Below are 13,089 nucleotides of genomic sequence, written 5' to 3' on the forward strand. Positions count from 1 at the left end.
TACAGAAGTTGTGAGACAAGGACTTGAGAGCAAAGAGTTTGTTTGGAAAGTGCTCCTAGGAAACACTGGAAGGGGAATAGGGAAGTGAAACAGGGAAAGGAAGGAAGCCAATAAAGAGCAACTGGAGGTTCTTTAAACTGGGGAACTCTCTCTGGGACAGTGTGTAGAACATACCCCAGTTATGCCAACTGAAGGGCAAGGAAGCTGGGGCATTTATCCTCCTAATCCCCACATGTCTGTTTCTACCTCAACACCCACAGTGTCCTGCATCTAGGCTGAGTGTGTTCCTGCAGGAAGAGGAAGAAGGAGAAAAAGGAGAAGGAGAAGGAGGAGGAGGAGGAGAAGAAAAGTTCTTCAGGCACCCACCCTAATAGTTTGCAGTGTAGGACAGAGTGAGAAGGAATATCAATAGGCCACCAATAATATCTGCCACACTGCCTCATAGAGTTGTTAACATGATTTAATAAAATAATTATGTAAGGTTCTTAGGACAATACCTGACATGGAGTAATTGCTATCTCAAATCACACACACACTAAACAGATTCATATAATCCAACACTTAAAAATATTGAATGTGGATATGGATGTTATTTAATGAGTGATTATTTAATAGGATGAAAGAATTGAGATAAAGTAATTCAATTCAATAAATATTTACAAACAGCCCACCATGCCTGTGAGGTACTGTACTCCCATAGTAATCAATAGAAATAAAGAACTTACATACAGGAGATAAGGCTCTACTCCTACCACCTCTTCCTAAGCATAATCTTTTGCTCACTATCCTTTAAAAAATAATCTTTTCATCATTCTTAACCTTTTCCTTATTTTGGGTTACAATTTGCCAGTGAGATTGTTGGCAATCTTTGACAAATCACAGATAATATATGAATTGCCAAAATCATGGAGATAGGCAAATCTCACTTTCCAATTCTGTAAACTATAAACCAATGAAGCTTTATATTATTAACCAAGTTATTCGCTCTGAAACATAAATGGGCCATCAAGAATCAACAGACATTTGGGAAAAATCAATGGTGAGAAAAGGGGACAGAAAGAATAATCTATAACAGAAGAAACAGATATAATCAAGGAAATAAATCTTAAAAATTGCATAATCCTATGCCTTGAGAAACTTGACAACTTACAACCACAAGACAAGAACAGGTTGCTATGAAAGAAAAAGCAAACGGAACAGTAACAAGAGTTCCTGGGTATTAAAAACATGTTTAACAACAAAAAGTAGTTAATGGAAGACTTAGGAAGGAATTTGAAAATTTTCTCAGCATTTAGGGCAAACTATCTTAAGATAGGAAATATAAGAAAAAATAAGAGATGCAAATGAAGTATCAATTGAGGAGGTCCAACATCCACCTAACATGAGTTACTGAAGAAAAAAGAGAAAATAGAGAAAATTGATGTTAATTTTTAAAAAAATCATATAGTGGAAAAAAGGCATTCTATGCCTGTAAATATTTTTGTAAATTCTTTGGCACTCTTCCTTTCAAAAGATGAAGCTTAATTCCCCTCCCCTTGGATGTGGGCTGGACTTGGTAAATCATTTCAATGAACAAAATGTGACAGAAGTAATGGCTTGTCATTTCCAATGCTAGATCAAGACATTGTCTCTTATGCCTTCCTCTCTCTCTTGGATAACTCACTCATGGGAAGACAGCTATCACATTCTAGATCCTCAAGAAGCCTGTAGAAAAGCCCCATGTGGAGAGTAACTGATGCCTCCCACCAACAGCCAGCATCAACTTTCAAACTAAGTGAGTGAGCCACCTTGAAAGAGGATCTTTGGGTTCCAACCAAAACCTTTAGATGACTGCAGCCTGGGCCATCTTGACTGCAACATCATGAGAAATCCCAGACCAGAATAACCCAGCAAAGCTTCTCCTGACTTCCTGAACCATAGAAACTGTGAGAGATAATAAAGTGTTATTGGCTGTTTTAGATCACTATGTTTGGGGCAATTTGTTAAGCACGTGGATAAGTAATACACTGTCCCAGGGAGCAGATTTAGGACCATGTGGTAAAAGTTACAGAAAAACAGACAAGCTCAATATATGGAAGAAAATTTCAGCAATTGGGGATAATACAGCAATACATTGAAATATCTTGTAGTAGTGGGATTTATGCAAGTGTTTGAGTGGAGGCCAGATGCCCACCTGTTGCCAGTGACACTGAAGAATCTACATTATATTGAAAATCACTGCACTAAATACACTCCTGGTCAAACTCTTTAAGATTTTAATTGTTTTCTTATCAAAGCTGTGTTCCTATTTATTCAGTAGACATTTAATGAGAACCTACTATATATTAGGCACTGTATTAGGCATTTTGGATAGATAGATGAAAAATATATTTAGTCACTTCCATAAACAAGCTTCTGTTTAAGTTAGAAAACAAACAAAAAACCAACACACTGCATTTGTGTGAACTTTAGCTAAAGTAACATATGTGGTAGTGAGCTGAACACAATCAACAAAGGGATAGCACTTTCCTCCTCCAGGAATTAAGAGCACATCATCTACTCTTTCTTTCTTTCTTTCTTTCTTTCTTTCTTTCTTTCTTTCTTTCTTTCTTTCTTTCTTTCTTTCTTTCTTTCTTTCTTTCTTTCTCTCTTTCTTTCTTTCTTATTTTTGAGACAGAGTCTTGCTCTGTCACCCAGGCTGGAGTGCAGTGGCACAATCTCGGCTCACTGCAACCTCTGCCTCCTGGGTTCAAGCAATTCTTCTGCCTCAGCCTCCCAAGTAGCTGGGACTACAGGCACACACCACCACATCCTACTAATTTTTGTATTTTTAGTAGAGACAGGGTTTCACCATATTGGCCAGGTTGGTCTTGAACTCCTGACCTCGTGATCCACCCACCTCGGCCTTCCAAAGTGCTGGGATTACAGGTGTGAGTCATTGCACCCGGCACATTATTTTTTGTTCACATGACAACCCTATGAGGTAAAGAGTTATGATTAATTTGCTAAAATCTCATAGCTAATGGCACGCCAAATTTCAAACTGAGGTGTAGGCTCTTACTATAAGGGCATAATGTTGTCCAAGTCTCCTTAACTTCATGCTTCACAGATCACTGCATTTTAGCATGTAAGTCCTACACAGTTGTTCATGGTATGCCCTTATTCTCTTTTTGATGTCTTCAGGGCCCATAATGATATCCTCATCTGGACTGAAACATTCTTAATATTGGTAATTTGGTTTTCTCTTTGTGAGTCTTGTTAGAGTTTTGTCAATTTTATTGATCATTTCAATAAAACATCTCTGTTTCATTGATTTTCTTTATTGTTTTTGTATTTCTAATTTCATGGATTTCTGTTCTATCTTTACTATTTTTGTTCTGTTTACTTTGGGTTTATTTTGTTTTTCGTTTTCTAAGTTGTTGAGATGTGAACTTAGATTATTTTTTAATAATCCTCCTTTTTATGGATGTATGTAATGCCATAAACTTTTTTCTTAGTATTGCTTTACTGTGTCCCACAGATTTTGGTATGTATTTTCATGTTCATTCAGTTCCACATTTTTTATTTTCAAGACTTCCTCTTAGAGCAATAGATTATTTAGTTGTCATTTCCCAAGTGTTTGAAGGTTTCCTGTTATCTTTCTGTTATTGATTTCTAGTTTGGTTCCCTTGTGATCAGAAAACACATTCCGTATTACTTAAATTCTTATAACTTGTTGAGGTTTGTCTTATGGCTCAAATATGCTCTATCTTGCTGTATGTGCTTTGGGCACTTGAAAAGAATGTGTATTCTGCTGTTGTTGGGTGGAGTGTTCTGTAAATGTCAGTTAGAGCCTGTTGGTTGACAGCATTGTTTAGTTCTTCTATATTTTTGCTAATTTTCTGTTTAGTGTTCTACCAATTGTTAAGGAGTGTTGAAGTCTCCAACTATATTGTGGATTTGCCTACTTCTCCTTTCATTTCTATCAATGTTTGTGTCACATAGTTTGCCATTCAGTTTCTTAGAGCATATATGTTTAAGATTTCTACATCTTCTTCATGTATTGACCCTTTTGTCATTATATAATGTCATTCTCTGGTAATTTTCTTTGCTTTGTAGCCTACTTTATCTGCCATTAATATAGTTACTTCTACTTTCCTTTGTTTAATATTTGCATGATCTATTTTTTTCCATCCTTTTATATTCAGCCTCCCTATATTATAATATTTTAAGTGAATTTCTTATAGACAGAATGTAGCTGGGTCAAGATTTTTAAATCTACTCAGTATATCTTTAACTTTCAATTGGTTTATTTGAACCATTTACATTTAATATAATTATTTTCATGTTTGGGCTTAAATCTCTCGTTTTATTTTTGCTTTCTGTTTGTGCTTTTGCTCGTTTACTTTTTCCATCCTTCCTATAGATTGCATAAACCTTTTATAGAATTCCACTTTGATTAATCTTTAATGTTTTTGAGCATATCTCTTTGTATAAGTTTATTAGTAGTTACTATAGATAGTATATCATATATACACAGTAAATCACTGTCTATTTGTGTCATCATTTTACAGGTTTACTATTATAAAAATCTTATGCTATGAGCTGTGAGTTTTTTTGGGCTTTTTGAATCCTGATTCTGCCTTTTTTTTTCCTTAATTTTCAAAATTTCTTAACATTTTAATGTTCCTCTCCTCCAAAACTCATGTTGAAATCTAATTGCCACTGTAACAGTATTAAGAGATGGGACTTTAAAGAGGTGTTATCCATGCCATTGTCACAGGAATGGACTAATACCATTATCATGGAAGTGGGTTCATTATCACAAGTGTGGGTTTACCCCTCCTTACTTTCTTTGCCCTTGCACCATGTGATGCTTTCTGCCATGTTATGATGCATCAAGAAGGCACTCATCAGATGCTGACACCTTGATATTTGAGTTCTTGACTTTCAAAACTATGATAAAATACATTTCTATTTATTATAAATTGCCCAGTCTGTGGCACAAACAGACTAAGACACTTTGCCTTGTTTTATGTCCCCTTACCTTCCTTATTTATAATGTAGGTATCTTAAATATTCCCACTACATAATTTAGAACCATATTATACAATGTTGTAATTTTTGCTCCAACTATCAAACATAATTCAAAAAACTTACAAGAGAAAGAAGGCCTGTTGTATTTATCCATATGCTTACTTACCATGTTTTCTATTCTTTCCTATGTTCTAAGTTTCATTCTTTTGTTTTTGCTTTCTGTTTAGAGAACTTCCTTTAGCCATTCTTTTAGGGCATGTCTACTGGTGACAAATTCTCTTAGTTTTTCTTCATCTGATAATGTCTTGATTTCTCCTCTATTCCTGAAGGATATTTTCACTGGGTATAAGATTTTGTGTTGGCAGTTCTTTCTTTTCAGTACTTGAATAATTTTACACCATTTCATTCTAGCCTTCTTGGTTTCTGATGAGAACTCCACTGACATTCTATTTTCCCACTATAGGTAAGGTGTTACTTTTCTCTTTCAATATTGTTACGTGTCTTCAGTTTTCAGAAGTTTAATTATTATGTGTCTTAGCATGGACTTCTTTGGGTTTTCCCTTTTCGGGTTTGCTCAGTTTCTTGTCTGTAAACTTATTTCTCCTGTCAAATTTAGAAAGTTTTCAGCTGTTATTTCTTCAAGTACTTTTTCAGTCCTGCTTTTTTTTTTTTTTTTTTTTTTTTTTTGAGACGGAGTTTCGCTCTTGTTACCCAGGCTGGAGTGCAATGGCGCGATCTCGGCTCACCGCAACCTCCGCCTCCTGGGTTCAGGCAATTCTCCTGCCTCAGCCTCCTGAGTAGCTGGGATTACAGGCACGCGCCACCGTGCCCAGCTAATTTTTTGTATTTTAGTAGAGACGGGGTTTCACCATGTTGACCAGGATGGTCTTGATCTCTCGACCTCGTGATCCACCCGCCTCGGCCTCCCAAAGTGCTGGGATTACAGGCTTGAGCCACCGCGCCCGGCCCAGTCCTGCTTTTTTTTTCTCCTTTCCTTCTGGTACTCTGATGACATGAAAGTTAAATTGTTTGTTATAGTCCCACAAGTCTCTCAGGCTATATTCTTTCTTTTTTCAGTCTATTTTCTCTTTGTTGTTCAGAGTGAGCAACCTCTATTTTTCTGTTTTCCAGTTCACTGATTCTTTCCTCTGTCCTCTATTCTATTGATGAGCCTATGAACTGAGGCTTTTATTTTGGTTACTGTATTTTTTCCATTCTAAAATTCCCATTTGGTTTTTCTTTAGATCTTCCATTTCTTTGCTGAGACTTTCTATTTCTTTGCTGGGTCTTTTTATTTCCCATTTTTAATTTATTCCAAGTGTTTTATTAATTGCTTATTGGAGTATTTTTTATCATGACTACTTTGGAATTATTGTCAGATTAATTTAGCCTCTTTGTCATCTCAGTGTTATCATCCATTGCTTGTCTTTTTTCATTCAGTTTGAGATCTTTCTGGTTCCTGTGTGACAAATGATTTTCAATTGAAACCTCATTTTTTCATCGAATTATAAGACTCTGGGGGTCTTATTTTAACCTTCTGTTTTAGCTGGCTTTTATTTTTATACCACTCCAAAAGGAAATGGAGGTGGGGTGCCACCTTGTTAATAACAGGTAGAGACAGAAATCCAGGCTTCCCTCTTGTCCTCAGTCAGTATCTGTGTGTGGGAGGACTCTGTTTCTGTTGGGTGGGATGGGGATTCTGGGTCCCTATGTGGTTTCCACTAACATCGAGGTGGAGGTGGCCTTGTTATCATTATGCAATTGTGAAAATCCTAACTCTCCACTAGAGCTTCTCTGACACTATCCCAGTGGGAAAGAGCCTTGTTACTGCTGAGTGAGAGTAAAAGCTTAGGCTCCTCATGTAGTTTCCACTGACATTACAGGGGTAGGGAGGGTCTTATTATCAATGACGTGGAGATAAAAATCTTGGCTCCTTATGCGGCCTTCTCTGATTCCATCATGGCAGAGACTTAGGCTGCTTCATTACAGCATTGTGATGGTGGAAGTGTAGGCCTTTGCAGGCATGTAGGATAAGGTCACAGTTTTCCCGTGGTGTTTACTCAGAATAAAATGGTTATTATATAAGTTTTCTGCTTTGCCAAGATGCACCTTTTCTTGTCCTTTAACTAGAGACAGCAAGCTTCCTTGGGACTTTTAATGTCTGCACCCATAGGCATTTCTGGGTTGCTAACCTCCTCAGCTCCAAATCTAGCATACATGAGGCAAAAAGAAAATCCAGGGAACTCACCTCCATGTCATTCCTTGGGTCATCATGTCCCTAGCTGGTCCGCCTACTTTTCTCTATCTTTTAGAGTTTTCTTCTGCTAGTTGCATATATAATGTCCAGGGTTTTTAGTATTTAGTGGCAGGAATACCAAAAAGTATGTCTACTACAACTTTCCGGAAGACAAAGTTACTCATTCTACATTTTAAATACAAGTATAACTAAGAATTTCATTGCAAGGTTTGGAAAATCCTACTGCTAAGAAACAGTCATGACTTTATAGGAACCCATAAAAGCTAATGGTTGGGAGCCAAAACTAACTTTTCTAATAGAGAGAGACTTTATATAAGTTTTCACTCAATGTTACTGTTTTGTTTGGGAACTCCTTTTGACCTGTGATAGATATGACATGTCATAAAAAGGATATTAAAAGTCATTCCTGAGCTTGAAGTGATTTGATGATAAGTAAAGGAGGTTTTATTATGTTTAGTAGCACTTTGAGGTTTTAGGAGAACTCTGTTGCCTGGTTGCTTTGAATCAGAAGGTAAGTTATTCTAGGCCAGGCGCTATGTCTGAATGATCTGCTCAGTATCTCAAATCAATTACATCATTTATATATGTACATGTCAGGAATACAAACTGCAAGTCTCAAAAGGTGGGCAGAAAAATGTTCCTTAGGGCACCTCCCCATGGAACGGCTTAGATTTGATTCAGGCTAGAAACACACAGATAATGAACCCGCAAGATACAGTCTAAGTTTTATAAAGTGAAAGTGATGATTGGGAGTGTCAGATTACATTCTGGGATTCAAAACAAATATTTCAGAAAGGATCCTGTTACTTTTTGTAAATTGCAAAACAAAACCTTCTGTTTTGGAAAAGCCCTCCCTCCCTTACAAAAAACACCCAGAAAGACTGCTTGGGTGAGACTCACACTTGGGTGATGAAGACAAATCACACTGAAGCAGTCCAGAAAATACTTTGCTGGTGTTGGTTTGGTCCAAGCACACTGTGTACTTGAGCAATGCGTGTGAGTCTTGGGACAGGGTAGGGGTAAGGGAATAGAAAAGCAACTCAAAGTGTTTTCCGCCAGAGCTGAAAGCAACTCTCCTTGACACTCTTCAATTTTTTTCCCAAACAGTCCTGACATGGCCTTTCAGTATCAACTAGATATTCCCAGAGAGTGCCTATAACCCGTCAAAGATCTTTGTTTTCTTATGTCAATATGTTTATTATCAGCAAAAATCTCACTATTCAGAAAGAATAGAAGTTAAATGGTGTTCGGCCTAAGAGTAGTTGGCTCTTACTTTATTTCATAAAACTATGTTTTCCAAATCTTATGTAATGTTAGATCTGGGAAATGCATGAAACATAAGCACATGGATTCTAAATTCCCCTTGGGAATCTCTACAATGGTCTATGCAATGGGCTTAAAGATATATGCATTAAGCAGGTAGTCTTGCTAGCAAGAGATTTTTCTTCAAGATATAACAATTAGATCCCTGGCCAAGACTAAGAGGTCAAACCAAATAAGAACACTGACAATCTAAGATTTAAAGAGGCAGCTCCTTTAGCTGCCTTCCTATCCCTGCATATTGGGTCTCTAGTAATGCAACGGAAGCACATCTTGAAGGAACATTTGCAAAACCTGACTTTATTCTTTGCTTTAGCTTCTAAAAAGGGAGACCAGAGTTCTTCACTTTTTTTTTTTTTTTAGACAGAGTCTGGCTCTGTTGCCCAGGCTGGAGTGCAGTGGCATGATCTCAGCTCACTGCAACCTCCACCTCCCGGGTTCAAGTGATTCTCCTGCCTCCGCCTCCTGAGGTGCACTACAGGTGCATGCCATTAAGCCCAGCTAATTTTTGTATTTTTAGTAGAGACGGGGTTTCATCATGTTGGCCAGGCTGGTCTTGAACTCCTGACCTCAAGTGATCTGCCTGCCTCAGCTTCCCAAATTGTTGGGATTACAGGCATGAGCCACCATGCTCAGCCCAGAGTTCTCCACATTTCTGAAGAGAATGTAAAAATATATCTTGCAGTGCTGAAAACAACATACTCTCCACTCTGAAGGAGCCAGAACCCCAGTGCAAGTGATGATATAAGGAAGATGTATCCAGTGCTTAGAGGAGGACAGCTAAACAGCACACAACAGCAAATGCTGTCTTCATAGCAAAATGATAGGACTATAGAAAGAGGAAACAATGAACCCAAAGGTAGTATCTGTATGATGAACTGGATTGTCCCACACCCATAATAGCCGAATAGTCCCTCCACAGACTGAAGCATGTACACTGCTTGCCAAGGATGCAGTGGTGGGAAAAGCACAATTCTAGAGCCAGGCAGACTGGGTTTGAATCCCAATTCCATTACTTACTAGCTATGTAACCTAGTACTGGTTGTCTAACTTCTCAGATCTCAATTTTCCTATCTATAAAATGAGCATTCATTTATTAGTTCGGCATTTAATCAATGCTTATTATGTGGCAAACACTGCAGTAGGTCCAAAGTAACACAATGATGAATAAAACAGGCTTCTCGTGAGTTCCGATTTAAATGAAATAATACATGTAAAGCACCTAGTACAGAGACTGGTACATGGGAGATGATTAATAATTTTCATTTCCTTTCTCCTTTTTTATCCCTTCACAGATGTAGAAGTAGCTAAATCCCAAACCACTGTTTGTTCATCAAAAGATAAATACTATCATCTCTACCTCCAACACAAAGAAAATGTCAATCCATGGACTGGATCCTCTCAGGATAATCTGGTGTCTCGAATGTGAAGTCTTTTCACTGGAGCTTGAGATGAAGGAGAAGAGGGAATTCTAAACGTTTCCCATCATGCACCTGCCCTGACCATCTCCCACCTATTCTGGACCTACTCTTGACTAACAGTCACATGGTGTAGGGAATAGAGTACAGAAAGCAGAGGATGTGCTGCTTCACTTTCCTGAACCAGTAACTAACCACCTGACAGGAGGCAAGTCATTTCAGCCAAAAATAATAATAGCCATCATCTACTGAAATCCTTATAAGTGCCCCCACTACTCTGAAAATTCCTTGAGATAAGGATGGATTTACTTATGCCCCTCCTTTAGTGACTACCAAAGTGCAAACAGCTGGCACTCAAAATACATTCACTGAATATAAAATTGGGATAATTCTTTTTTCCTTTTTTTTTTTTTTTTGCCTGCTTCAACTTTCCTTCATATAAAATTGGGATCATTCTGCCTTGCCCATGTTGTAGGGTTTTTATAAAGATTAAATGAGCGCATTTCTATAAAAAGTCTTTGAGGTTGTAAAATATGCAAATGTAAGGAATCTGCCTGTTTTGGGTCTAGGAAAAAAGTAGAAAAAAGAAGAAATGAGAAAGATAAAAGAGAGCTGGGAGTGCAATCTGAGGTGAACGAAAGAGATTTAAATCGCCGCAAGAATTTGAAGGCCACCTCCCACACAGCCCATCAGTCTTTCAGAGACTGTTCTTCAAGACCTACTCAAAGACATTCTGTCCTATGAGCAGCTTTAGGGTACTGGGGGAAAGAATTATGACAGTCACATCGTGTGATGAAGTGTCAAGCAGCATTTCAAAGGTCATGCTCCAGAAAGTCTGTTAATGAGATGGGAAAAATGCTTAAGCATAAATTACATAATTTTAAAAATAAAGCAGTTGAGAGCTTAATTTTGTGAAAAAAAAGAAAAAGAAAAAATATATACAATAAAAACATATAGAAGCAATGAGAAAAGACTGAGAAGAGATATATCAATGTTACTAGTAATATACCATAAGTCATTTTGTCTTTTTAATATATATACATATTTTATACACTCTTCAATGAATAAGTGAATAATTGAAAATATAACTCTGTGTGTGTGTGTGTGTGTGTGTGTGTGTAAACATATTCTATTCTTCACTGTTCTATCCAGGAACTGATTTAGATCTGAATCAATTGTTCCAAGAACTAAAATCACCAGGAACTGAATCACATTCAATCACCTTGAACCAAGTCCCAGTTTGAAAAAATGAGACCTATAATTCAGCTTTTCAGTTTTGTCAGCTATAAGGCTAGATTAGGCTCTTTCCCCTTCAGCCCTGGAGGTTAGATGCCTGGTTCCCACAATGGCTCTTCTTCTAATAGCTGTGTGCCCTCAGACATGTCACTGCCCCTCTCTGGGCCTCCCTCCTGTGCTGTAAAATGATGGGGCTGCAATCAGGGCGCCTGGGCAGTTGTTATGCCACTCGTGACCTTCTCCTGGCTCTTTTCCTCTGTGTTCAGTTTTTTCCATTTTACTGCCCCTTACAATTCTTCCCAAGGAAAAGAAGTGAAACGCAAATGAGTTTTTTTGAGTTTTTGTTGACACCTCTAACTGCAGGTTGGAAGGCTCCAGGGTCTTTGGCCCCGATGGGGTAGGTTCTGCTCGCTGGGGAATCAGGCTTGAGCTGGCTCTGATCCCTCTCCCTTCTCCTAATCACTGTCCTGGCTGCAGAACTCTAGGCTGGCACCAGAACAGCAGCCAACATTTGGCTGACACAGGACATAATTTTTAATCACAGGAAGGCAGATGTAAGTACAAAAGGCCTCTTTTCTTCACGCAGATTCAAGTATCTGCTTTGGAGTTATGTCTGTCTGTATTTGGCAGGGCTGGTCTTGGGGAAGGTCCGGTATTCGTGACCGAAAGGTCAGTCTCCTTCCTTTTCCAGGAATGGAAGCGGCACAAATTGTTCTGATCAGGGAGCAATAACACACCACGACCCCCAGGGCTCCCAGGCAGGCGGAGGGGGCACCCAGTCTCAGCAGCCCACGACCTGCTCGCCCCAAGAGCCGCATGCCTCACATTTCCCCAGCTCCAGCCTCCTTTCAAAGGCCCTTTATTAAACCACCAACTATTTGCTGTCGAGACATTTAGGATGAAATCATTGTGTTAAACAAATAAACGCAGCTTCGTCCAGATTTCTGCTCTGGGAGCAGAGTAAGAAAATAATTTCTGTCTGCTCACCACAAAAGCGGCTGGAAAGGTCCAAAGAAAAATATTATTTTTACTCCATTGTGTGAAATATTGTCCTGGAGGATCTGACGGGCTGAGCGTTTGAAGAGTTTGTGCTGGCAGGTTTCAAGGGTCCCCTGGGTCGGCCCCCTGGGATTGTTTTCTGCATTAATAAACTTAGCATGATGTGTGTTAAAAGGAACATTCTGTTTGCTTTGTAAATAAGGGATGTCAAACAAGAAGCAGAAGCCCTACAGACACTAGGTGATGTGTTCTCAGAGCGGGGAGAGGGAGGCGGGTGGGAGAGGCACCCTGGAAAAATGGGCATCACTGGTGCTCCCTGAACTGAGCGGAGGCCTTGTTGGGAAAACAAATCAGTCTGTTTGAGTCCAAACCAGGCCATTTCCTCACTGATCCTGGTGGGAAAGCTGCACACTTTGCCCTGAACCAGCAGGATACGGGCTTGGGAAGGAAAGTTCTCAAGTGTCTGTCAGCTGTGTGGTGGAGGAGAGATGATGGCGCCCGGCAGAGGCCCTCCCCACACCCGCACCGCTCCCCTCCCTTCTGGAGAAGGTTCTTGGCTTGTCGGGGTCTCCCAGAGCCGGAGGGCAGGAGGGGGCAGAGGTTAAAGCCATATCTTTGGGAATGATGATCTGACTCTCGCCCCCTCTATTCCTCTCCTACGCCTTCCTCAGATGTCACTGCAGCCCCAAGCGGGTTCCCTTGTCAAATTCCTGACGGGCCCTCGGGGACGCTGACATCGTGGGAGACACATCACCCTGGCCCTGTGATCCTTGCCTCTGCGGGAAACCTGCAGGAGCCAGGGCAGGATGTGTATCGTCTCTGGCTCAAGTATTTGCTATTTTCACAGGTGCCTCCCCTGGCCCC

At 39.4% G+C, this 13,089-nt stretch overlaps 1 long non-coding RNA gene across 1 annotated transcript; it reads left to right on the plus strand.

Annotated features, from left to right (window-relative positions):
* Positions 1-11,538: 11,538 nt before the first annotated feature.
* LOC135274798 (uncharacterized) lies at positions 11,539-12,399 on the plus strand. The gene is made up of 2 exons (XR_010342536.1): positions 11,539-11,597; positions 11,927-12,399. It is a non-coding gene; the product is annotated as an uncharacterized LOC135274798 (long non-coding RNA).
* The last annotated feature ends 690 nt before the right edge of the window (positions 12,400-13,089 follow it).

This window comes from Aotus nancymaae, unplaced genomic scaffold (genome assembly GCF_030222135.1).
Source record: "Aotus nancymaae isolate 86718 unplaced genomic scaffold, 86718_ANA_hifiasm-v0.15.2.pri h1tg000014l, whole genome shotgun sequence".
Taxonomy (NCBI): Eukaryota; Metazoa; Chordata; class Mammalia; order Primates; family Aotidae; genus Aotus; species Aotus nancymaae.